This window comes from Camelus bactrianus, chromosome 13 (genome assembly GCF_048773025.1).
Source record: "Camelus bactrianus isolate YW-2024 breed Bactrian camel chromosome 13, ASM4877302v1, whole genome shotgun sequence".
NCBI classification, from domain to species: domain Eukaryota; kingdom Metazoa; phylum Chordata; class Mammalia; order Artiodactyla; family Camelidae; genus Camelus; species Camelus bactrianus.
Genome location: NC_133551.1, coordinates 16,926,035 through 16,953,221, shown reverse-complemented (window position 1 = coordinate 16,953,221; position 27,187 = coordinate 16,926,035). Strand labels below are relative to the sequence as shown.

At 38.5% G+C, this 27,187-nt stretch overlaps 1 long non-coding RNA gene across 1 annotated transcript; it reads right to left on the bottom strand.

The window, feature by feature from the left end:
* Positions 1-3,534: 3,534 nt before the first annotated feature.
* LOC141579694 (uncharacterized) lies at positions 3,535-8,414 on the bottom strand. Its single transcript, XR_012511550.1, has 3 exons — positions 8,290-8,414; positions 8,081-8,187; positions 3,535-3,869 (listed from the first exon to the last, which is right to left on the bottom strand). It is a non-coding gene; the product is annotated as an uncharacterized LOC141579694 (long non-coding RNA).
* Positions 8,415-27,187: the final 18,773 nt, after the last annotated feature.

Below are 27,187 nucleotides of genomic sequence, written 5' to 3'. Positions count from 1 at the left end.
TCCATTTACTAAGAAAATAGGTGTTTCCAAGAATCAAGATCACATGGGATTTTGTGTTCTTTTTCTCAGGTTTGTTGCTCTTTCCTTTCAAACAAGGCAAAGCGACTTCTGGTCCTGTGCCACCAGTCTTCCAGATGCGCTGCCTTGGGAGCCGAGTGTGCATCCCTGCTTTGAGGGGCGCCGTGCGCTGACTTGACAGGCGCGGTCTGTGATTATGCAGGTCTCACTTCGGGTTGCCATGTGTGTGGAGATGATTGTTTTTAAGCAGGTCCTGTTTCCTTTGATGGAAGTTAAAATCCTAACACGTCCCAGCCAAGATCGTTCGTACTTCTCTAAGTTTCAATACTCCCTTTGAAATATTTGTCTGATGCCACACTGTATGGACAGAGCTGCCTGTAGTGCAATTTCTGAGCAATTATTACTCCATGGCAATTTGACTTTGTCTAGCAGAGAAGAGTTAAATACTTCAGGCGGCAGCTGGCCTGCATAACGAAGCTTTTACCTGAGTTAAGGACACAGAGAGGGGCAGGGGAAAGCAGCCACGGCTCTGCCTCCGTGTTTAAGTTTGTAAAACACACAAAATCTGAATTTAAAACCTTGCTAGCTTGAGTGACGTACTCATTAGCCGGTGAAATTAGCCCTCAAATTGCAATCTTGATTGGTTCAGTAATGCTGTTTAAACTAGCAGTGGGGTGAGTTTCATTTTCAATAATTACCTTGCTGCTATTTCTCTGCATCATATTTCAGTTCGCAGCCTCTGTCCTTTAAATGGCATTTCCTTCCGCCAAAACATCAAGCTGCAAATTTATCAAGAAATGTTTGTGTTTGCAATAAGACGATGCCGTCGCTAATAAGTCCCATTAGTATCAGGAAAAATAAAACACTATATTCCTAAATTGTAAGCAAACAACCCTAAATTTCAGAAGTTGTCATGACCAGGAATGCAAAATGCAAGGCCATGAGAATTTGTAAATGTGCACAACTCCGTGAGATTCATATCGGCATCTCCACTTATTTCCAATTCATACACACCATTCTTATGTTTGACAGTGAATGGGTATTATGGGTATTGTGGCACTGGAAATTCTTTTTTTATTAAAAAAAAAAGCAGAAAGGATGTCAGCCAGTTAAACACGATGTTAGGATTTCATCTTTCTGTTGTTGTTGTTTTGCATTCCCAAATTTAAGAGAATCATCAGTTCTCCCCAAAATACACTTTTAATGAATTGTCATACCTGATTTTGCATGGATGCCATGAAGTCTGGCCTGCTTCGATTTGGAGTCCCTTGGGACTTGCAGAGATATTTTTTTTTTTTTTAATGGTCGTGAGAAATTGTCTTGTACTGTGGCTTATGGAAATTCCACCGAAGTCAGCTACCCACTCCTTTTAAGACAGATTCGACTCTGCAATTTTCTTTCACCATTCTTGGATAGTTTTGATGACTTATTAACACGTTGCATTCTGCTGATAATCACGTTAACTTAAGTAGCCGACATTTTTAACTTGATATTTTCAGAAGAATCATTTTTTGTGAATGTTTTATGAGTATTTAAACTTTATACCTTTAAGATCTTTAACAACTTTATCTTAGCAGAATTCTCGACCTTGAGTCATGTCATTTGATGACTTGTTTCAAAGCCAAGTCCACACGGAGTCCTCACTGTGTTTACATGCCTCATCCCAGTTACTGAATGTATAACACGCATGCTTCTTAGTGTGTGCAATATTAGTAACTTTTCTCTAAAATCATGCTTCCACTACGGAGAAATATGACCCAAACTGAGCAAGAATGTGCCCCAGTGGAGTTTCCACTGTAGTAGGAAGACAGATTACAGCATGTGGTATATTGGTTGATATACGAATTGTGAAGAGAAATAAACGGACAAAAGGGAGAGACCAGGAAGAGCCTCTCTGAGAACATGGCATGTGAGTCAGGGTCCTGAAGGGGTGAGAAAGCGAGCCACGTAGCTGATTGCCTGCAGAGAATGTTCTGGGCAGAGTGAAAAACACGTGCAAAGAGCCAAGACGAGAGCCTCCCTGGAGTGTTTATGGAACAGGGGAGGGGTCACTGTGGCTGAGGGGGGGTGTGCGGGGAAGGAAGAGCTGCAACTAAGGGCAGAGAGATGGTGATGGTCGGCGGTGTGTGTGTGAGGCAGGTGGGCGTGTCCATCGAATGGCTTTGACCCTGATTCAGATGGGAAGCCATTGTAAGATTTTAAGCAGAAGAGTGATGTAATCTGCCTCATGACTTAGAAATGAGCACCCAAGCTCCTTGGAGAATAGACAGTTGGTAGTAAGAATGTAAGCAAAGATACTAGCTAAGAGACTTCTGAAATAATCTACAGAAGAGTTAATGCAGGCTTATATTATCAGTGGAGGAAAAATGAAGAAGTTAGATTCTGGATTAGCTTAGAAGTTGGAGTAGACAGGAATTGTTGGCAAATTAAAATTTTTAAAAATGTGAGAGAAAATTGAAAATGATTATACATTTTTAACCTGAACAAATGGAAGAATAGTGTTTCCATTAACTAAAGGGAGAAAAATTCAGGAGAAGCAGGTTTGGTAGGGGCCAGCGGGTCAGGAGCTTGGCTATTAGACCTTTCGGAGGAGGTCTGTGTAACCCGTTGCACATAGGAGTCTGGAGGTCAGGTGTGTCCTCACTAGAGACATCTTAAGTCTTGGGACTGAGGTCATGAGTGCCAACAGAGAAGAGAAGAAGTCTGAAGACTGAGCTCTTGGGCACTCATTATTTAGAGTTCAAGGAGATAAAGAGAATCCAACAGATGGAACTGAGAAAAAGTGTTCATGTAAAAAGGAAATAATCTGAGAAAGTGCAATATCCTAGAAGCCAGATAAAGAAAGTAATTAAAGAAATTAAGGGTGATGAAAAGGCATGCATTTATTTCTAAAACAAATCATTTATTCATTCCCAAATAGCATGGAATTTTAGCATATCAGCAAATATATTTAAATGTATTTAAACAAAAAAAATCTACTTTAGAATCTAGTCTCTGAATTGTGAAATCATTGGTTAAAACATTAAAGAAATGATAGTGAAATCTCCTCTTTATTTAGAATAGTGTCATGAGCATTCAAAAGTTTGTCCCAGTTCTGTTGAGATTCCAAAAATCTATTCTCAAATTCCTTTTATCTTTTTATAGTGTTACATATATATAACATCAATCAAATAAGCAGATACATACACACACACACACACACACACACACATATATATATATATTTCCTTGCTTTGGGGTATTCAGGTATAGTTTTTAATGCTTGACACTATAAAAATTCTCCAGTTTTTAAATTCCTAGTAATGATTTGCTTTTTCTTTGTTAGTGGTTTATTTTCTCTCATGCTGAAGCTCTCATTTTTGGAATTCCTCCCCAGGTATGATTTGGGGAGGTCTGAACTTTATAATATATAGGCCACAAAAAAAATTTTGTAATTTTGACTTATTTATTGCCTGTAATTTTATGCATCAATACTGGAGTCATATCAGTACCACCAAACAGGAGGCCAATTTTACTTAAGAGACTGTTTTTATTTCATCTCATTTTGGTTTTAGTGGGAACCCAGAAGGATAGGAGGGAAAAGGAGAATAGAATAATTTCGCACTTATCCTGTTAGTTTAATTCTAGATTGAACCTAACAACGTAATTCAGAACCCAAGTGGAGTCTCTGAGAAGCCAGCTTTAAGGGGCCCCTGGGCTTTGCCTTTACAGAAGTCCTCCAATGAACTTTCTCTGTAGGTTCCCCATGGGCACGTTGTCTTGTTTCACAAGGCAAGCTGCATCTTCTTCCAGCTGGAGTCTCTAACTTCTTTCAATTATTGACAGCAGACTTTTAGTGTCAGGAGAAGTGGCTAAATGAGGAACAACACAACAGAGACTCACAGAACTGCCCATGCCAGCCAACCCCTCTGTTACTGGCTCCTCCGACCCCTACACTTCTCCTTTGTCACAGCTACTTTTCAGTTCCCCATCCCCAAGACTCTAAGTTCCACGACAGCTCAAGTTTTGTATGTGATTATACCCTCAGTATCTGACACCACACTCAGATACTTGCTGAAGGAAAGAATGAGGGGCCCAAACTACCTTGCTAAAAAGTGACTGGAAAAAAAAATGTGCAGAAAAAGATGACAAGATATGGCTCTCTTCCAAGTCACAATCATATGAATTTTTCCAACTCTGTAAAATTAAACATTACCTGGCAAATAAATTAGGAGTGGATCCCATATAGTCTCTAAGCAGTAAATGTCACAGTACTGAGCAGAAGTGAAGTCACCAGATACAAAGTGAACAGTGGTTTGGGTAGCCAAAAGTAGGGGACAGGAGGTAGCTTCATAGCAGCTTATGAAGCCAGTTGCTCTAGGAAATACCAAATAATTTACACATGTCCCAGTGAGACCCAGCTTACTCAGCTTTACTTGCTTTTTTTTCCTAATAAGAGTGACTCACATCTTCCTTGTAGCCTGAATGAAAAGAATAACATAAAATAAGATTCAACAAAGTAAGGGCCTTCCTTCTACTAATAATATGTGATAGGGTCAAGGTCCCCACACGTTTTATAAGCTTTCTTAAAGAAAGTACATTGTTAAGGGCACGCCCTTCTAAGTGACCAGGATGTAAGTTTTCCTTGCAGTACAATGTTTTTAGTTTTAGGTTAATAGATGACAGAGCACCAGAGACGGGAGAAACTGAAGGGAGATGCAGGATGAAAAAAGGAGGCAAATGGTATGATGTGGCATATGTGGGTGTGAGAGTCCCATGCCCTGAAGGCTCTCAGCTCTCCATTGCCTTTCTCCTGATGCCCATATGGCCAGAGTCCACAGTAGACTGTGTACCAGTGAGTGCTGTGCTTGAAGAGATGGGAGATGGAAGAGAATGAGTGAATTAAAAGTGAAATGTGGCTATATTAGATAGACAGATAACAAACTTATTCCTTCTAAACACCACATTTTCTTGAATACTTGCCAAGACCATGGGAGGTCAGTAACATCAACCCCATTTACAAATGAGAGCCCAGAGTTGCTAAATACGTTGACACAGACACTAAAAGCCTCTGTTCCATCTGACCCAACTGCCTCTATAAACTTACTTCCTACTCCTCTCTCCCTCGTTCATTCTGCTCCAGCCACACTGGCCACCCTGCTGCTACTCAAATGTGTCAGGCAAGCTTCCACAGGGCCTTTGCACATGCAGTTCCATCTGCCTTCAGTGTTCTTCCATTGAACATTCACATGGTTTAGTCTTTTTCCTTACATCTCTCCTCACATGTCATCAACTCCTCTCTCCTTCTTGATACTTCAATACTCCATTCCCTGCTTTGCTTTGCTTTAAAACTCTTCTCACCATCATTTTCTATATCACCTCCCACCCCCCTCCAAAAAAAAAAAAAAAAGAGCCTGAGACAAGAGCTTGCATGTAGGGTAATTTATTTTTGGAAGTAAGGGCAAGAAACAGAAGTGGGAAAATGAGAAGAGTGAAATGGGAAAGGAAGGAAAGCTAGCGTAGCAGCACATTATTAGGTTGGTGACCAATGTGAGTAGCTAGCGCTCAGCACCGTTAGGGACTTTCTTGGGAACCTGGTATAATACACTTCAGATATGCCATTACCTGAGCCATAGGCTCTTGTCTCCCATTGTTCAATAACCACATGGAGTGTGTTTATTTAGTCTACGAGTGTCCCACACAAAACAGCCCTGGGGCAAAACTTGGGACTAGGAGTTGGCTGGTTACACCCACAAAAATGTTGGATGAGAGCATGTGTGTTGGGACATGGGTGATTTCTGATAGAGCCGACATCTGGCATCTCTGAGACCTTTCACAGAGCCTTCGAGCTAGTGGCCAGCAGCAATTTCTACAGTAGATTCAATAAGAAACAGTCATTGGAAAAAACTCGAGTCCCTGCTGTGGCACCTGGTCTCTAAGCCGTAAACGATATTAACCCTCTTTGTCCCCACCCATCCCCATTCAGTGTTTCCCCCAATCTCACTCACCGCTCCGATCGGTCTAAACTCAACTGTCTGGTGGGATGACCTATAATTACAGTGCCCTGCTCACTCTCTGTCATCACCAGGAAAGCTTCCCTGAAGCCCCGTGTTCTAAACATGCTCCTCTGGGTACCATCATGCAGCAGCAATCATGGCTGCTCCTGGTAGTCAGGTTCAGTTATCCCCACCACCAAGCTGACTTCCTTCTGTGTCTTTGGGCCACATGCATGAGAAGCCCAGAATGACCAAGCAGTAGTCATAGTTTAAAGGTTGTGAAACACTATGTCCCCTAGTGAACTGCCCTCCTGCCTCTGTGGAAACCAGACACCTAATCCAGGAGAACCTGAACTGTGAGCATGGGAAACCTCAGTTCCACAAGTGAGTGACTTGGAGTCATCCCAAAGGGGCCAGTTATCAACTTCTTGGTTCCTAGACCCATGTATTCTGGCTTTGGGGTCCATACATAGAGCATCATGTATTGACCATTAATTTGGTTTATATTCACACTCAGGAGAGCATTCCAACCCTACAGGGTGTAGTCCCTTAATTTAGGCATTAGCTAAATTTTTCACGTGCCTTTCCATCATTCTCTGGGGCTGTGCCTCTTCGCCATTGTACTTCCAGAAGGGAAATTAGTACCTGGCACATATTAGGCATGTGATATACATCTCTGAATACATGAACAAATGAATCAATCAATCTCTTTAGATTATCTGGGAATGTTCAAAACAAAGAGGTTGAAATTCATTATAAACTAGTACCTCACATGAAGGATGATCTTTTAGATACATTTATAATTAGAATATATGATGCTAAAAAATAAACTTGGGAAAATTGAACAATTCACATTTTTATAATATATATAGAATTAATCTATAGGTGTAAGCACTGCATTTATTTACTTTGGTATACCAACAAGTCATGAACATGACAATACAGGAATACAAATTCACTTATTTTTCTTTGTCCTAAATACTAATGAATTTCATGTATGAAAACCTCATTAAGAAACATTATGTTCAAGAATAAATTGTCAAAACCCTACTCTACCAGATTAAGTGTATGATAAAATATTTAAAATGACATTTATTGCATCAATTTTTTAAATAAAGCTAGAGAAAGCTGTTAATATAACTTAATAGCCCTAAACCTTGTCCTCTCTACTTTTCTAACATATTTCTCCAATAATATATTTAGCCTACTACTGCTAAAAATGCAGAAAATAATATCTACGAGGACTAAAATAAAGTTTGCAGAATGAAAGAGGAAGTTGTAAATATGTAATGTTTTATATGAATTTCAGTTTAGCACACGATATCTCATACTGGGTTTCCTGCCAGAGGGATTTACTTGATTTGCTTGGGGAAATAAAGTCAGCAGCATTCCATTTGTGAGGGGTATCCCTTTATTATTAACCATGGGACAGTTACCGAGCTCTGACAGCTCTAAGTATTGAAAACAATCCGAGAAGATCCATTTTTCATCCAATTATGGGCTATAAATGGATGACGAGGAATAATGAAATCTATTTATGTAGCCTAATATAGACACTTCATTTTGGCTAAGATGTAGGTATATGCCAGTCTTTGTACATACTTCACCAACATCCAAATTCCATAAAGTTGAAAAAAACCTTTAAGGAAATCTTAGATACTTGGAAAAGAAAGACCTAAGGATTTAAATGTAAATATAACAACAGCCTATTCTAAAATATACCTATCACAGAGATAAGAAATTCCTAAAACTTGTTCTAACTTTTTCTACTTTCCTTAAGCTCAAAAGGCAATTCCCCTGTTCAAATGAGCAGCGTGCTGAGTCCAACTAGATCGTTAATGTGAAGCCCTTCCCTTCTCTCCTGTCAGTTTATCACCTTTGAAACAAGTTCTCTAACTTAGAGTCCTGTCTTCCCAAGCAATAAAGTTATCTACATAAGGTTCAAAAAGTGACTTTGGTTTGACTGCCTATGAGCTTATTATTATTCTCATAATTGAAAAGATGATAATAATTTAAAACAATAGTAATAAAAATTAAACATAATGTGAAGCACTAACACCCCCTTTCTGAGACAGGAGAATACTTACAGAACTCGGTGCTCTCTTCTAACCCTGGGCCATACCAATCGCATGAAAACGGCAAGATTAATCTTTCTTGGCTCTTGCAAGACACTAGTGTGACTGCGTGCACCGATCTGAAAGACAGGCAAGTTTTCAACCTAGACCAGTTAAGAGCAGACAACCAATGAAAACAGGAAACTAGGAAGAATGCAGGAATTCTGAGGTCCAGCACATACCTTAAGCTCAATTATATTTCTTGGCATCATTGGCGTAACTTTGCTAAGTATGCCCCAAAGTATGCTATTGGATTCAAATAACCAAAGAATTTTTTTTTTCAATTATCAACGATAGTTCCCATTTTCTCATTTCCATCTTCAGTTTCACATGAGCATGCATTTCTAACTTCACTCATTGAGAAATGTTTGTGCTTTAAATAAAAAGTTCATGTTGATTCCAAAAATAGTCACATGGAAAGCACTGAGAAGGACGTTAATACAAAGTTAATAACTCATCTTCATTTATCAGCTGTCTTCAACTCTCACAAGTTCTAAAGGTTTATCTTGTTAGTGTTTCACAGAACACTTAATACAAAACGTTTAGAATCAGCCCTAGCAGAATAAGTTTGAGTTCCGGAAGCTTCTGGTACTTTCTCCCCAAACATGATATGCGTTGGAGTCTATCTTTACATTTTCAAATGACAGACAAATGGAAAAATCATTCGAAGGTTTACTGAAGCTCGTCCCTCTAAGGGCGTCTTGCAAAGAATACACACGTTGCAGTTATCCCTCAAATTAGAGATTTTAAGTTTCCCTGCCTGGTCAATTACAAGACCCCTGGCCTTACCAGAGAACACACGCTCTCGACTTTGCAAAGGTCTGAGTCAACAGCTTGTTGGGCTTTGAAGAACCTCGGCCTTTTTTTTTTGCAGCTGGGGCTTTTGCTCCTTTTGCGTGTTTCAGGACCACTGCTGGTTTTCATTCATCTCCATTCAGCGGGTTTCAGGTGACATTTTGGGGCTGGAAACATAATGTGTCAGAAGATAGCTGTAGCTTCCTACTGTGTTAGTTATTGTTTCCTTTGTCATGAGGTGAGTGAGCACAAATATTTTCCAATTGCTCTGATTTTCAGACAGGTTTAGATCTACTGAGCCATCACTGATGCACACGCCTCTACCATTTAGAAACACTTGATACAGATTTCAGAGGCGATTTCTAGGTTCGGTCCTGTACAAATAATGGTATGCTCATTTATCCTTTTGCCAGGAAAGGAATAGATTTCATGTCCTCTGCTTGGTTTACTCCTGCTCTGTATAAAAGGAATAGACATGGGGCTTCTAAAAACACTTCTTATTTGGGTTCAAAACAGTAGCTCACCTTTTTGCTCAAGGCAGTGCATTATCATGATCAATAGAATCTGTCTCGTGGGATTCGGTTCTGCAGTCCCTTCTTGGGTAAAATTCCCATCAGAATCAGAATGAAGTCCTAAGTGAAAATTTAAATTACAGTACAATATTCAGTTTCATAATTTCCACCAAGGCTTTGCCAAAGGCATTGAATGATTTATGATAAACTTGAAAACCTCAGTCTCCTCTTCCCAGGGTGTCTTCAATTATTCCTTTGACCAACTCTTGCTTGCAATGAAAGTAATAAGGGGTTTAGAGCTTTTTATATTTTTCCTCAAACTTTTTCCTTTTAATTTCAGAATATTTGCAACTGCAGTATCTTCGAGTGGGTTTTAAATGTACCACATAAAATTATGGTTAAATATTATCTTATTCCCACAGAATTTATATGACTTGTAAATTCCCGATAATTTCACTTCAGTTTTAAAAATTGTATCATTGTAAATTGCTCAAATTATTATACTTCAGCCTGAAGAGTCAGCTTAGTTAGTTAGAAAATAAGTTCTGATGAAATCTATTGCTTTCTGGTTCCCGTGTCGCTTAGGATGTAAACGCACACTACGGGCCACGGTGAGGACAGGATGTATGAGTATGGATTGATTGTACAATTCTAAAATTTAATTTGCCTCCTCATATGAAGAAACTGAGTTCTTGGTAAACTGAGAGACTTAGCCACAGCACATTTTATTAAAAGTGTCATGAATCCTGTATTCTAGTGTGGACTATGAAATTGATAGTAGATTTTAAACGTGACATACACTACTTAGTACTATGCCTTAGGTAAATCAAGGTATATATTACTTAGCTATTCCATGACTAAGTCATTAAGCTTCGAATTCTTAACCAGAAAAAAAACAGATGGAGCTATCTGTACTTAGAAGATGTCTGATAGGATGGAAAATTACGTTGTCCATAAAAATTCTGGTTCAAAATAGGCATTAAGTAAAGTGGTAAAGATTTAATTGTTACTATTTTTTTTAATACAACTAGCATCCTAAATCATCTTTCTGCCCTTCTCTGTCTGATTCATTCTTCATGCCTCTTTCGGAATATTTCCCTAAAACACAGGTCACAGTATGTTTCTCTTTACTTTGAAACCCTCAATGGCTTATTGATCAAATTAAGCAAAAATTCCTCCTCCTAACGTGCCAGGCCCTGCACATTAGACCACAGCCCACTTTTTCAAAATGGTTTCAACTTCCTATACTTACATTGCTTTCAAATCTAGTTGGTTGCCTTCTGTTCCACAGACATCCCTGCACTTTATCCTAACCAAAGTGCTGTCTTGTTCATTAGGGCTTTAGTCTCCCAGCCAGAGGTACCAGTTCCCATCAGCAGGAATGAGAAAGGAACCAGCATCTACTGAACATATGCTCTGTGCAGAGCTCGGTGCCCAGCCCTTTAAATACGTTACTTCATTAGCACTTTTTATGGCATGTATCATATTCTCCTTTGCGTTACAGTCATTTTTGTTCTTGTTTCATTTTGCTTCAGATAATTGTTCATTAAAGGCAGGGATAATGTCGTAATCTTTACAAGTAGAAGGTAATAGGGGAAAATGCTAAATAAATACCTGGAAATATAAGAGGCAAAAACATCACCTAAAATAAGGACTTAAGGGGCATCTAAGCAGCTTGGAAAACAATGGCAGCTTATTTGGGGTAGGAGAGCCTTCTTTAATCCATCTTAAATCATCAGCAGATTTATGCTTTTTTAGCAGAAGGGAGTTTAGTACGAAATGTCGTCTGGCATGCTGCAACTGAAAGAGAACCTTGGCTTTCTCACCTCTTCCCTAGGAAAATCAGTCACAATCATGTGAAGGAAAAAGAAAAACAAACAAACAATAACCAAACCAGCAGTGAGAGACACAGAATTACTTGCATCATCATCATGTGATGAGGTAAAAAGTTCAAAAAATATAAAAATATATTCTAAGTACATTCATTAGCATGCAACATAATCGTCTTCCAACATATTTCAGAAAATGGGTGATGCAGTGAGCTGAAAAGTTGAATTTACTGAAGGAGTTGCACTAGGTACCAAGCCTACTTGTGTTTTTATGGTCACAAGCGGCCACTTGAAAATATACACCCATCTATGAACTTAAATTGTCATATAAATTGAACATAAATGTTAGTATACAAGTGGCTGTAACTGATTTAAAAAGCAAGTCACAAGGGTAGCAAAATACACCTTAATTTTAGGGAATAATTTCGTATCACTGGTACTTAGAACCTCTAAAAAGAACCTCCAGTCCTTCAATACTAGTAGATACCCTAGACTCTGAACTCCAGGGCAAAGAACGTGGCTGTTTCGCTCAACAGATGTATACTCCCAGAAAACAGGCCTTTTTTTTTTTTTTTTTTTTAAATAAATCATACTGGGTTTCAAAATAGAGACCAGTCTTCATTAACCCTTAATAACCTCCCAAGATAGAAACTTATAAACAAATGAACAATTAAAAAACAGTAAAAGTTCACATTAGGACAGAGCAAATATGTCAAAAGCCAATGCAGAGGCCCAGTGGAGAGGGGAAATGCAAAATGGAAGGGAATGGAAAAGAGAATGGAAAAACAGAAGGAAAAGGGTATTTGGAAGGGCCCTCGCCTCATCATCTGAATGAAGAAACGTGGATTCTATCTTTCCAAGAGATGGGAAGCCAGCCACTTTGAAGAGAGACCCTCACTTTTCAATTCCCACCCCTCCCCCCACCTCTGTTGCCAGTGGAGGGGCCACAGCATGCAATTATTCAAGTGAACAGTGTGTTTAGATTCTTTCCTGATAACCTATGTTCTTCCTTCCTTCCTTCTTTCCTTCCTCCCTCCCTCCCTCCCTCCCTTCCTTCCTTCCTCCCTCTCTTTCTTTCCTTTCCTTCTTTCTTTCTTTTACTTTTCTTTCTTTCTTTTTCTTTTCTTTCTTTTCTCTCTCTCTCCCTCCCTCCTTTTTTCTTTCTTTCTTTCTTTCTTTCTTTCTTTCTTTCTTTCTTTCTTTCTTTCTTTCTTTCTTTCTTTCTTTCTTTCTTTCTTTCTTTCTTTCTTTCTTTCTTTCTTTCTTTTCTTTCTTTCTTTTCTTTCTCTCTCTCTCTCCCCCTCCCTCCCTCTCTCTCTCCCTCCCTCTCTCTCCCTCCCTCCCTCCCTCCCTCCCTTCCTCTTTTCTTTTCTTTTTTCCTGACCCAGGGTCTCTCTACACCCCCGGGAAAAGATGGGCATTACCACTTTCAGCTCATTAGGGTACCATTTAGGAAACCATGGCAATACCTTAGTCCATAGCTTGTAAATAAGCTACTGGGAGAATCTGGAGCAATGTATTCTATTCCTGTGAAATTCGGAGAGCAAAACAAACAAAACAAAAAATCCCCAATGCTTTTGATATAAACATGTGAAATCCACATTTCTCAACCTCTATCTGTAGAAACAGCAGATCTCCTTTGCTGAACCTAATCTGGGCAATTCAATTACAAAGTCATTAGACCCCACTGTAAGATGATTCAGGAGGAGTTTCTGTTTTCATAAAAAGCCTTTTCTGTGTTCATCCAACATACATTCTGGCCTCTTGCACTCGGTTTACAAGGTTTCTAATTAAGCTCCAGGGAGGATTACATAGTTCACTGAATTGAGTCACTGTGCTCCAACTGGGAAGGAAGAGACACTCCTATTTTATCAGAAAAATAAACACTCAGTTGCATTTCCTCTGCCATACTTGTTATCTCCTTGTCCTGTCGCAACATCTTTATAGGTTTTTATTTCAAAGGATTACCTTGAGATTACTGTCAACACAAGCCAGAGGGAAGTCTTCATACAGAATGTAGCTAGCTAAAAAAAAACTCACTCCAGACGATCAGTATCACTGAAGTAATCTCTCATAATTAAGAAACCTTTTTTCAACAATACTTGGGTCCAAAATTTTACAAAAAAATAAAATGTGTATTTGTGATCAAAGCAAAATTACCAACCTAATTCTTCACTCAAAAGTTTCAGCTTTTAAATTAAGATTTTCAAAAGCTCCGCTGATTTCTTCTGTTCCTTCTTATAACATCTGTAGGCAAAATGCAATGTGCTGGGTCAGAATTCTTAGCTTGGCAAGAAAATGTTGCTCAACTATAAAGGTCGTTCCCTTTCCAATGCCGGGGGAAAACACTTTAGTTATTATTCAACTCAAGTAAATGCTTCATAACCATGGAATTAAATATTTCTGAAGGGTTCATTCCTGAGCTTTCTGGGTTGAATTAGGTTTTCTCAGAACTATACTTCATGTCACCCACATGTCTTAAGAACTGGTGCCTTCTGTTCAGCTGTGCACTCTTTTCCAGACATGCCGGATGTCTATGCAATAAGCACTCGCAAAGTTCAAAGAGACACAGAGCACTCTGTGCTTTCTCTTCCCACCATTCCAAGTAAACACCATTAATAACCAGACCACTCTTTTGCCAGAAGACTCCTATGGCTTGACTTTGGTCTGTTAATTGTTCGCACTCACTCTCTGCCTTTATTGTGCTCGGCAGAATCATCCTTCTGAGGCCAAAATCAAGCCATTTACCACCCCATGTGCTTTCACAGCACAAATCCTGATCAGAGCCTAGAAAGGAACATGCATGTCGCCCCCGACTCTTACTCCTTACCGTCACCAGCCCCCCTCCCCCTCCCAGTGTACACATTCAGAAATTAAACATATCTTCGGATTCTACCATTTATCAAGCCTTGAAGTCGATACCAGGCATAGGTCAGTGAACAAGAAGGCAAGAATCCATCTTTCCAAGGAACTTAACATATTGGTGGGGAACAAATAAAGAGATAAACAAGTAAGCAAATAAGCAAGACAGTTGTAGACAGCAATAAGCTGTGTAAGAAAGAAGCCCCAGGATAATGCAATAGGGAATAACTTGGGGATGGATAGCACCCAGATGGGGCCCTATGGAAGGCCTTGCTGAGCAGACAACATTTCAGCTGAAACCCAGAATAGGAGAAGCTGGGCAGCCTTAAATCCCAGATGAAAACGTTTCAAAACAGAGGGGGGAACAAGATCAAAGCTCCAAGGAGTGTTAGAGTAACCACGAGAAGCCCCATTGGTTAGAAGTGTAAAAGCATGCATAAGCTTGCAAAGCACAAACAGTCCTAAGCTTGTGAAAGTTCCTTATGATTCTTCCACATTTCTTTAAAGCATAATCATGATGATTTCTTCGTAATAATTCCCCAGGAAGTGTGACTTCTCGGGTGCAAACTTAATTTTTGCTACTTATTTTAAAGGTTGTCTAGCTTCTCTTTTATCATTCTCCACAAGAATAGTAACACCCATCCTAGAGGTCTTCCATAAAGACGACTATGCATGGCAGACCCTATTCGTTTCCTACCTGAGATCCAGGCTCCCCTTCCTTCAATCAGGAACCATTTGTGGCAGCAATGAATTCCTAGAAATTTATGCATGTGCACATGTGTAGACACATACCAACTTCCACAGAACTCCACTTTCCAGCATCCTTTGCAGCTAAGGAGCTGGCAAGCATACCATATGTGGCACAGTGCTGGCCAATGGACATAACAGAGGATTAGGTCTTTCAAGGAAAGATCTCTAAAAAATTTTCAGAAGGGGGCAGATCTGACCTCACATTATATTTTCCCTTACAATTCCCTCTCTTTTTGCCTTAGGGAGATGTGATGCTGGAAGTTAAGCAGACATATTGTGACTCTGAAGTAGCTTTGAGAATAAAGACACATATTTTAGAGAGTTGAGTGAAAAGTTTACAGGAGCCTGAGTCACTAAAGCCATGATGGAGTCACTATTTGAGACTTGAACAACCTCATGAATTCTGGTTGAGGAAAATAAACTCCTGTATATTTAAATCATTGTTAAGTTTTTGACATGGCTCCCTGGGTACATGTGGCCAAATGCACAGTTACTATGTTTAAAGTGCCACAAAACATATGTAAGCTAAATTATACTTTAGTATCTTCACCATCATCCTATTACTGGAGTGCTTTAATGCAACCTGTTACTTATTTACAGAAGAGGACATGTGGAGAATAGAAAATGTGAAGTTCAGATATTTCAAAGTCAAGCAATAAAGGGATGTGAAGAGTTATTGAACATATAATAGTTTTCACTCTTCTCATAACACACGCAGTGGCTTTGTACTTCCATAATCATTGTATTATGTTGTCATGCCAAAATGTCTGGAGTTCTAAGAATGCACAGCTAAATATCATTCATTTGCTGACTGGGTATCTTCCCAAGACAGTAGAAGAGGGAGAGAGTTTCTTTCCACTGGTGACAGGGGCACCTGGCATTTCTCCTATATTCCAAATAAATAACAAGACCCCTTTGCAGAGATCGAAGAATTTGGACATTCTTTTGGGGATGTGACAAGAGAAAATAGTTTAGCCCTGACCTGCAGCAATAAGAACTGAGGGGCTGTTTGCAGACTAAACTTGGAGCAAGGCAGGTCTGAGAGGATGTACCATGGATGTAGGCGTCTTCTACAAAAACAAATGTCTACTGCTCAAAGGTCCACATCAGCGCACTCCAGCTCCTCCTGGAAACTCCCTGAAGGAGGCATTAGCAGCCAACTGGACAGCACAATCAAAAGTAAACAGGTGCTCAATATCAATGATTCATTATTTCACCAATCTGAGAGCATAACTGAAATAGTAACTAGTAGCTGCTTTTGGTGAAGCACCTATGTGCCTAGCATCATGCTACACAGTATACAGACACGATCTTTAATCTTCATATGGCTCAATAATATAACTAATAATTTTGAAAATACATACAATTAATTGAAGGTATGGCATACAGAGGAGAAATTCAAATGCATCTCAAAGCATCTTGCAGATTGCACTGGGATAGATAACTACATAAACAAATTGCTTTTATGTACAACCTCCATTGGCTTATTGAGTAATGTGTGTAGATGTTTGTCACTGGGGCACTTGTTTTTTCAGGCTGCTTAACAATGTCTGTGGCAATTTTGCACATTGTTTTTTCAGAACCTGCCAGGCTTCATTAGAATACATGTGTCGGACACACTCAGTGCGATCAGGTGTAGTGGGATGCACTCACGGGGAGGGAGGGGTACCCACTCTTTGTAAAACTACTCCAGGTTTGTGCCTAAAACGACAAGAATTCTGATAAATTCTGTTTTACACAATTCCCATAAAAAATCTATAGAGTGGGAATATAATTCATTGTACATACGTCAGGTACATTCCTAATAGGAGAGAAACGCCATCTTGATGAGCTATCTACAAAAAACTTAATTTCATCTTCCTTCTTAAAATTGCACATATCTGATGTTTAGAAGAATTTTCCAAAGACTAGTTTCTATTTCAAACTGTTTCCCCGCTACTCTGCAGATATTTGTCATTGCTGAACTCTGTAGTTCACATTCATAGGACAACACGGTCTCCACCCCAGCAGCTTTATACCAGGAAGTCAGGTAACTTAGTGAAGTGAGCAGAAGTATTCCTGGAAGGCATTCAAATGCAGACTAACAGTAAGTTAATTCTTCGTGGAAATGACTAAAGCATCAAACGTGTCTCCAACTCAATTTTCCCTTAGCAAAATGGAAAAAGAAAAGAAAGGAAAAAAAAAAAAACTCACCAGTCTTATCTTACCTGATGTGAAGGGAAGAATGGTAGTGGGGAGGGTAAAGTGGAAAGAGACAGTGGTTTTATATAATCATGGTTAAAAATATGTTTCTTTTACAAATTTCACAGCAATCTATGATCAGGTAAACATATTGCGAGGGTCCCATCTAGGGAGCTTGAAAGAGGCCAGCACTAGCGAGGGGAGCTGAAGCTGAGGCTTCTTTATAGAAAATCTGCTTCACCTCTTAAAGTACCTAAGCCCTAGTGAGAGGGAACTGGGGAGGCGCCACACCTATCTCTCCAGGGACACGGTGCTGCCAGCCAAGCCTCCACAGATGCACTCAGCAAGTAAAATCAAGTATGCCCAGTTTTGAGGCTGACCCATCAGAATACATATCCAAGACCTAGTAATGACTTGAGTCTATAGGAAGGACCGAGGAAAATAAAGATTGATCAACGTCCCTCGTAAAAAGATCCACTTTAATTCCAGAACATTCAGTGGTGGAGGGGTGGTGGAGGGAAGGCAGGAGGGAAATAGAATTATTCTTTAAGACTCTCAAACAAATGCCAATGACAAGAGCACTTTCCCTGTGCAGGTTCTGTCACCTGATTTAGTTCGTGAAACAACTCTTTGAAATAAGTACTCCATAATGTGCATTTTTAAAAATCATACTTTTTAAAGCATAATTGATTTACCCATTTAAGAAATAAAGCCTGAAATCAAGTAGTCTGAGTCCACCAACTTTGCACTCTTTTTCAAACTTGTTTGGCTCATCCTGGCCCTTTGTTTTACCATTATAAAATTTTAAATCAGCTTGACAAGTTCTACTAAGAAGCATTCTGAGATTTTGATCATGATTGAATGGGATTTTATGATGAATCTGGGGAATATTGATAGTTTAAAAATGTTGAGTTCTCTGAACCATGACACAGCACATATCTCCATTTACGGGGGTCCCCTTTAATTTCTCTCAGCAGCATTTTGTCACTTTTGGCATAAAAATCTTGTTGTTATATTGCTGAATGCATCCCTAGGTAGTTCTTGTTCTTGAGAAATGTGGGTAGGGGCTGAGGTTTACCAGTCCTTTTCCTGGAAGTTTACAACTTTTACTTCATTTGAGGGAAATGGGATGGTGCACCACTGGGGAGTTCCCTAGTTCTCCTCCCCTTCCCTGAATATTTCTTTTACACATTTAATGCTTTCTTCCATGTTCCTTCAAAGACAAGAGCATTTTTTGTTTCATCTCTGGAGGCAGTTTCTCAGCCTTTGGAAATCAGTTCATGTGATTGTAGGTTTTATCTCTCTAATGGTCTTCAGATGAATAATGCTTTCATATTTTCTTATTGTGATGGTAGAGTGACATTCTCTTGTATCTTTCTCATTCTAAGCAAAACGGTAGCCAACTAAGACCATTTTATATGAGAAAACAGAGACTTGGAGAGACCAAGTAACATGCACTATATCATAGATCTGTTAAATATCATAACCAAAACTCAAACTCAGTTTTTTTCCTGAAATAAAACCCTATTGCCTATTTACCATCACATCAAGAATGAAATACCTGGGAATAAACCTAAGGAGGTAAAAGACCTTTACTCTGAAAGCTATAAGACACTGATAAAGGAAATTGAAATTGACACAAACATAGATAGTGTTCTTGGATTGGAAGACTCAGCATTGTTCAAATGGCCATACTACCCCAAGGCAGTCTACAGATTTAATTCAATTCCTATCAAAATGCCAATGGCATTTTTCACAGAACTAGAAGAAATAATATTAAAATTTGATTGGAAATACAAGGGACTATGAATAACTAAATAATCTTTAGAACAGAGATGGAAGACTCACACTCCCTGACTTCATACTATATTACAAAGCTACACAAATCAAAACAGTATGGTACTGGCACAAAAACAGACACACAGATCAATGGAATAGGACAGAGAGCCCAGAAATTTAACTCACACACATTTATGGTTAATTAATCTGTGGCAAAGGAGGCAAGAATATACAATGGAGAAAAGACAGTCTCTTCAATAAGTGGTGCTGGCAAAACTGGACAGCTACATGTGAAAGAATAAAATTAGAACATTCTCTAACACTACATACAAAAATAAACTCAAAATGGATTAAAGACTGAAATGTAGGACTGGATACTATAAAACTCCTAGAAGAAAACATAGGCATAACACTCTCTCCTGTAAATCACAACAATATTTTCTTGGATCCATCTCCTAAAGTAAAGGAAATAAAAGCAAACATAAACAAATGGGGCCTAATTAAATTTAAAAGCTTTTGCACAGCAAAGAAAATCATCAACAAGACAAAAAGACAAGCTACTGAAGGCAAGAAAATATTTGCAGATGATATGACCAACAAGGGACTAATATCCAAATCATCAGAGAAATGCAGATCAAATCTGCACATCACATCCTTCAGAATGGCTATCATCAAAAAGAACACAAATAACAAATGTTGTCAAGGATGTGGAGAAAAGGGAACCCTCCTACACTGTTTGTGGGAGAGTGTAAATTGATGCACGCCACTATGGAAAACAGTATGGAGGTTTTTCAAAAATTTAAAATAGAACTACCATATGACCCAGCAATTCCACCCCTCAGTTTATACTTGAAAAAAACAAACACACTAATTTGAAAAAATAAGTGCACCCCAATGTTCACAGCAGCATTATTTACAATTGCCAAGATATGGAAGCAACCTAAGTGTCCATCAACAGATGAATGGATACAGAAGATTTTACACACAAACACACACACACACACACACACACACACACACACACACACAGTGGAATACTACTCAGCTGTAAAAAAAAAAAAAAGAACAAAATTTTGACATTTGCAACAACATGGATGGACTCTGAGGACATAATGCCAAGTGAAATAAGTCAGATAGAGAAAGGCAAATACTTTTCGATATAACATATGTGGAATCTAAAAAATACAACAAACTAGTGAATAAAACAAAACAGCAGCAGACTCACAGATATAGAGAACAAACTAGTGGTTACTAGTTGGGGGAAGGGTAACATAGAAGTTAGGGAGTGGAAGGTAAAAACTACTGGGTTTAAGGCAGGCTCCAGGATGTATTGTACAGCATGGGGAATACAGCCAATATTTTGTAATAACTGCAAATGGAAAGTAGCCCTTAAAAGTATTTTAAAACATGTCTTTAAATTTAAAAATAAATAGCTATAACCTAAGAAGAAATGTACAAGCCTTATATTGAAGAAAATTATAGAACTTTATTGAAGGATTTAAAGAAAGAACTGTGTAAATGGAAAGAAATAATATATTCTTGAAAAAAGAAGGCTATTGTGATAAACGTTACACTAAAATGCACTCTGTAAGATCTTTTCACCAAAAGAACAAATTTAGCTGTCTACATGATTCTAGTCAAACCCAAATATTTTTCTTTTTCTTTCAGTGGAGCATGGGAAGCAATGCTACAATTATGTTATAAGTCATCAAGGTTCCTACACCAAGGGAGTCTATAGTGTAAGAATTCCCCGTTTTTTTTTTTTTTTAAGTGAGTATGCCCAGAAAGTCCCTACTCTTCTTAAAGACCTGAGCCACTTTGGAAAGTAAATGCTTAGCACTTCTGCCATTATTACATAGGGTTGGATAATTCTCAAAATGTAAGCTATCCGCTGACTTTTAAAAACACTTGGGCAAGCCCAGTGAAAACATCATGTGACCGCAGGAACTTGGACTCCAAAGCGGGGGACAGCTTCCAAACAGAAGGATTTTGCATCAAACTGGGAAAGATGGTCAAGAGACAACTTAGATGGGGTTGTTAATGGAAAGACAGCTTGGGAGGCGCCAATACTGTTACCAGAGAAAGTATCGAATTCAAAGCCAGAAGCAGAGATAGAAACTAGAACACATACAAGGGAGTCAGGAAAGGGGACAAAAACGGGCTTTTGGAAGAAGTGGAAAAGTAATTCGGAAGAAGACTGTAAATATCAAATAAATACTTGAGCTCTCTTGTAGTCACCTGTAGAAACCATTCTAGTAGCTTAGGAACCTGGGAGATTCTGACATGCAGCCAATCGGCCCCCACATGTTGGCCAGACATGTGTTAGTACAGTATATTTTACCTCAAAAACCACTTCCTCATATTAGCTTATTTGAAATTCATGGCAATCCTTTGTAACAGGAAGGGACGGTGATGCTAGTTCCGTTTTACAGATGGAAACTCTGAGACAGAATGTTCTGGACACATCAGATTTTGTAACCATACATGCACTCAGATCATGACACGGACAGTTCTGCTATAATTTGTATCATCTGAGCATTCATATGTTTGTATGTATATTTACTTCCAAGATACATATACAGCATTACACACATTCTCCGAATGTTGCTGAGGTATTTATAGATGTGATGACTCAGAAAAAATCACAAGAAAACCATTAATGAAACATTTCACTTCACAAATTGCAATATGATTAAAAGGAAGAAGTTCAAAAGGGAAACATCTGCCCTAAAGTTCAAGCAATGAATTTCCATGCGATGCTGGGAAAAAGCAAAAGGTGTTAGAGCTTTTAAAGCATAAATCAAAATCCTCCACCAACACCTGCAACTATTTTGAGATTTTATTAAGGTAAAAATTATCTGTAAACTCATTACTTGGAAGATGAATAGAATTAGATAAAAGAGGAAAGACCTGCACTTGATAAAGGGGAAGCAATGGTGATTGTTTAGAACATTCTTTTCCTAAACATTTCCAAGAAGCATTTGCCTCCATCACTGGCTCATTCACATTTACGAGTTTATGAGTCTGTTTTCCCTAGTAAGTTGTGATTTTCTTGAAGGCAGGGACTGGGAAAGATTCACTTTTTATACTCTAAGTGCCTAGCAGAGTACCTAGATACAGTAACTATTCAATAATTTCCTGTGAATAAGGGAATGGTGTCAGTACACGCACACTCACATAACATCACCCTTACAATTCCATATACATGTTTATAATTCCATGTATGTGTATTGCATGTATATGTATTTATACATACACACTTCCATATATATTATGAAATATATATCATATATAATATAGAGCTTTATGAGTGTCGCTGTTACGTGGGTATACGTGTGTGAGCTCATATATATTTCATACATCTATGTGTGTAGTCATTTTAATCTTTAATTTTTTTCACGTCATGTTTTTAATCCCAGATACACTTCAGTCAAAGTGAGTTACAAAAGTGGAAATAACTGACGTTAGTCTCGGCCTGTGAGAGCCACAATTAAAAAGGCAAGTCTGATCCACAACATGTCATCAAACCTAACACGAACGACTTTGCAAATGCCTGCTACTTTACACTGCCCAATCGCTCCTCGACACATAGGTGACTGAAACTTACCATAAAGCTACGCATTCCTGAAACTATAGGTACTTTAACCCAGTGACTGGCTAAAATCATGATATAACTTGCAAAGTGACCTGGCTGCTCTCCGGCTCTTCCTGCTTCCCTGCAGCCCGACCCCCTCCCAGTGATGACTTACTTGTGCCATTTTATGTGGTCTGCAGCTTGACTGAGGTCTTGTTCTGATTCACAGGGAATTTTGAATAGACTCTGTCTGGAATAAACTGTGGATGCACTCAGGAGAATTTCATTCTTATTCATTTCTTTCTCTCCTCATTCTCAAACATTGAACACCTGCACTTGACTTGTACTGCATTAAGCAATGGGGGCACAAACGTGAATAAAAAGCACAGGCCTTGTCTAACTACTGCTAAGGTTTCCAAGGTGAAATTTTTTTCAATTACAAGTTGTAGAGGGTGTTTTCGGAGTTAGGTTGTACTTGTTCCAAAAACTGTATGAAGACTTAAAACCCAGTTGATTTTGTTTCATAATTTTGATGATCAAAAATCCAGTATGTTCTTCAAACTGAAAAGCATAGGAAGCCATCAATAAAATAAAAAGATAACCTACCAAGTGGGATAAAATATTTGCAAATCATGTATCTGAGAAGGGATTAATATTCAAAATATATAAAGAATGCATATTCTAAGTAGCAAAAAAAAAGTCACATAATTGTATTGAAAAATGGGAAAAGGATCTTAGATATTTTTGCAAAGAAGACATACAGATGGCCAATGGGTACAAGAAAAGGTGCTCAACATCACTGATCATCAGAGAAATGCAAATCAAAAGCCACAGTGAGATATCACCTCACACCCGTCAGAATGGCTATTGTCAAAAAGACAAGAAGTAACAAGTGTTCATAAGGATGTGGAACCAAGGGAACCCTTGTTCATTGTTGGTGGGAATATAAATTGGTGTAGCCACTATGGAGAACAGTAGGGTGTTTCCTCAAAAATTAAAAATGGGACTACCATATAATCCAGCAGTTCCTTTGGGTATTTTCCAAAGGAAACAAAATACTAATTCAAAAATATACATGCACCCTCACATTCACTGAAGCATTTTTTTACAATAACCAAGACATGGAAGCAAACTAAGTGTCCATCAGTGGATGATTGGATAAAGAAAATTATACACACACACACACACATATACTTACACATTTTTATATACAATGGAATATCATTCAGACATGAAAAAGAAGGAAATCTTGCCATTTGTTACATCATGGATCAACCTTGAAGACATTACGGTAAGTGAAATGACTCAGACAGAGAAAGACAAATACCATACAATTTCAACTATGTGGAAATTAACCAGCAGTCTCCCCCTGACCCCCCCCCAAAAAAAACCTCATAGGTACAGAGAACAGATAGGTATTTGCCAGAGGTAGGTTGGGGGGGAATGGCTGAAATGGGTGAAGGGGGTCAAAAACTACAAACTGCTGGTTATAAACTAGTAAGTTATAAAATAAGTTACAAGGATATAGTGTTCAGCATGGTAATGATGGTTAATAATATTGTACTGTGTATTTGAAAATTACCAAAAGGGCAGACCTTAAAAGTTCTCATCACACGAAAAAAATTGTAATTTTGTGTGGTGATGGATGTTAGCTAAAATTATTGTGGTGAACATCTTGCAATATGTAAATATACTGAATCATTATGTTGTACACCTGAAACTAATATAATGTCTTATGTCAATTATACCTCAAAAAATCCAACTGGAAAAGTGAACTGGGATATATATATATACATACACATTTAATGACAAAGAAATAATAAATCCATAAAAATTTTAAAAGATGTAGTTTATCCTCTGAAGAACACTGAGCGGTCTGAGTTCAAAGCGACGTGAGCATGCTTCGACCATGACTATGCACAACAGAATCTGCGCTCAGCTCTGCCCTGACTGGAGTGGATTCTACTTCCTTCATGTTTAAGCTGAGCCCAGAACTCCAAGGCTGAGGCCCGACGTAGGTGCACCATAAATGAAGTGCTAACGGGATGGAAGTTCTTCGGGTCACTTTTGAGTCTCGTTCTGCATCAATGTAGACTTGCCTAGAATATCTAAGACCTGAGAATTATTTTGAAATTATCCCAACCTCTTGAATCTGAAAACGTAGCTGGGAATTCCTTTCCAACAGTCCTGTGCGTTATTATGGTACTTTGGTTTATAATCCTAGCTGGACTCCATCTTAGGTTCTAAAGCCCATAAAATAAGAATGGCTGGTCAAGGTAAACAAGCCAGACCTGAGAAACTTCAGCCCTTACTCGGCTGGCTGAATCTTTCTGTTAATCTCCCTTGTCTATACTGGTTTAGCTCTTTCTGGCTGGAATGGCTTTTCTGTTTTAACTCCTTTGCAAATAAGACACTTTCCTTTTTATCATTCAGAGGATATTTCTCTCCAAAGACTGTGGTGCGTTATACTATACTGAAATTAAATTATTTGAATATGTTTTGTGTCTGAATACTGATAAAAGTATGATATAAGCAGTATTATCTTTAATCTAAGGTTACTTTTGTTTGTAGATTTTAAGAACAAGTAAAATTTTTATTTGACAGGTTCCAATCGTTCTGGTTGGCATACCTGCACATTTTTATTGTATCCTGGGATCAGGCATAAATCAAGTGATTTCCCACAGACAAATAAAAGCGATGGAGTAATATACTTTCTGGAATTTAACACTTCATGGTCAGGAGGTCACATATGCTAAGTTGCTTATTTATACGCCTCTTAAAGTTTAAGTCTGCGGGCAGGAGACATGAAGCAATGCGACTTACTATATCAACGAAGAATGTTTTGTTCTTTTTCTCCATGTAGATAAAACTGGCAGTGTTGGAACAGCAGATCATGTAAGAATGTTATCAGGAACACAATGTTTGCCATTCTTTTTGAAATGTGCTTGTTTTATGATTCTTTTTTTTTTTTTCAATTACAATCATCAGTTTTAAACAAGGAGATTTATGAAAAAAGTTTTTAATGTGAAAGAGAGAGTAAGGATGCATCGATTATTGACATGCCTGCCGACAGCCCCCAGACTAACCTTGGGAGGTGATAAATGTCACTTCTGGGTGGAAGAAACTAGAAGCCCACGTACTTCATCCAGTCACCTCTCTCACTGCCAAAAGTGACGCTGGAGGCCACATATTCCAGGTGGTGACTATAAAGTGTAGATAGCCATTGGACCCACACCTAACTGTGACATGAGACAAAAGATGGACACTTTCACAACTTTCTACACAAAGGATTATAATGAGAACAAAGAAGCATAAACAAAGTTTTACGAGATAACTCATTCATTCATGTGATACAAATATATTAAGTTCCTAGCGTGTAACTTGCACTAAGCACTTTCCTGCATGTTGTCTCCTTTTTGCATGTTTATCCATTTAAAATTTCAGCATATTCTTCCGATCATGATACCAAGGCTCAGATAAGTCTTGACTTTCTCAAGGCATCTAGCTAGAATCTAGACTTTTCTTCTCTGAAGAGTGCTTTAGAAGCCCGAGAAGATCGTACTCCTCTAAACCTCAAGCTGTTTTTGTCCCACACTCTAGCTTCTCTCCTCAGAAACGTATCTCCCTTTAATTGCACCTGGAATTTATAGGTGACCCACTGGCAAATTAATAAAGGAAATCACATCAGTGCCCTAAGAAGGGCAGGCCAGGGGTCATGGTGGAAATTTTATGGAAGGCAGAAAACCCCTGCAGTGTTATCACTGCCCACATGCAGTTACTTATTGCATCGTTTAAAGCCCTGAATACTTGCGCCTTACCAGGTGGCCTCACTGGCTACCAGCACTAAGGAGGGGGGCAGAAGGGAGGGCTCCCCTCCCCTCCACGTTGAGGATTCCAGCAGCATGGGCAGGATTTCTGAAGGCAAACTGGAGGAATGAGGTTCTCTCTGTTTCTCTACATACAAAACAATGTTGAACTTTCTGAAAACTGGCATAATGAAGTCACATGTCTTGTTTCTGCATTCAGAATATTGTCTTTTCATATTCCTTCAGAATGTGTTAAGGAGGTTTCACTGTGTATCACAAATCATGGTTTAAATTTCAAAGCATTAGATAAGAATGACCTTACACTACATTTGTAGATGTCACTCTCAAGCCACCCCAGTATAGTTTCCATGGGAACGAATGTACATCAAAGAAGAAAGAGAAAGATACTGTAAGACCAAATTTTTAGTCCTTTTCCTCTTTCTTTAGGAAGACTAAAATGAGCCCCACGTTAAATGCTGATGAAATTAGACTCTGCATCTTACTTCCAATGTGAATGCAATTTTTTCTCTTAAAAATCTAATCTTTTGTACTACATACATGGTTAGGCAAAATTTTTCCAAAGATTCCTTCCATATGATTGATAAATTGTATTCAAAGTCTTAGAAGGCACATGTACCTATTTAGCAAAAGGGTCACCATTATCCATTCTTAGTGTTGTTACAAAATCATTTTCAGAATTATTATTATTATATAGCTTTACCATTTGTTGAAAATCTACTCTACACCAGGCACTTGAATAAAATCATGAAGAAAACTTTGCAGTCACTATCACAGAAGAACGCGTCAAGACTATTCTATTGGCATATGAATAGTGTCTTTCAGAGGATGCAAGATAATGTCGTGTGGGTAGCTATTGTTAATTTCCCATCAAAAAAGAACGTCTACCAAATAGCATTGCTAAAAGGGGGAAGTTGTTACAGTTATTATTCTAAAACCCAAACTTGTGATCTAATTCTGTCTCACACAGCTCA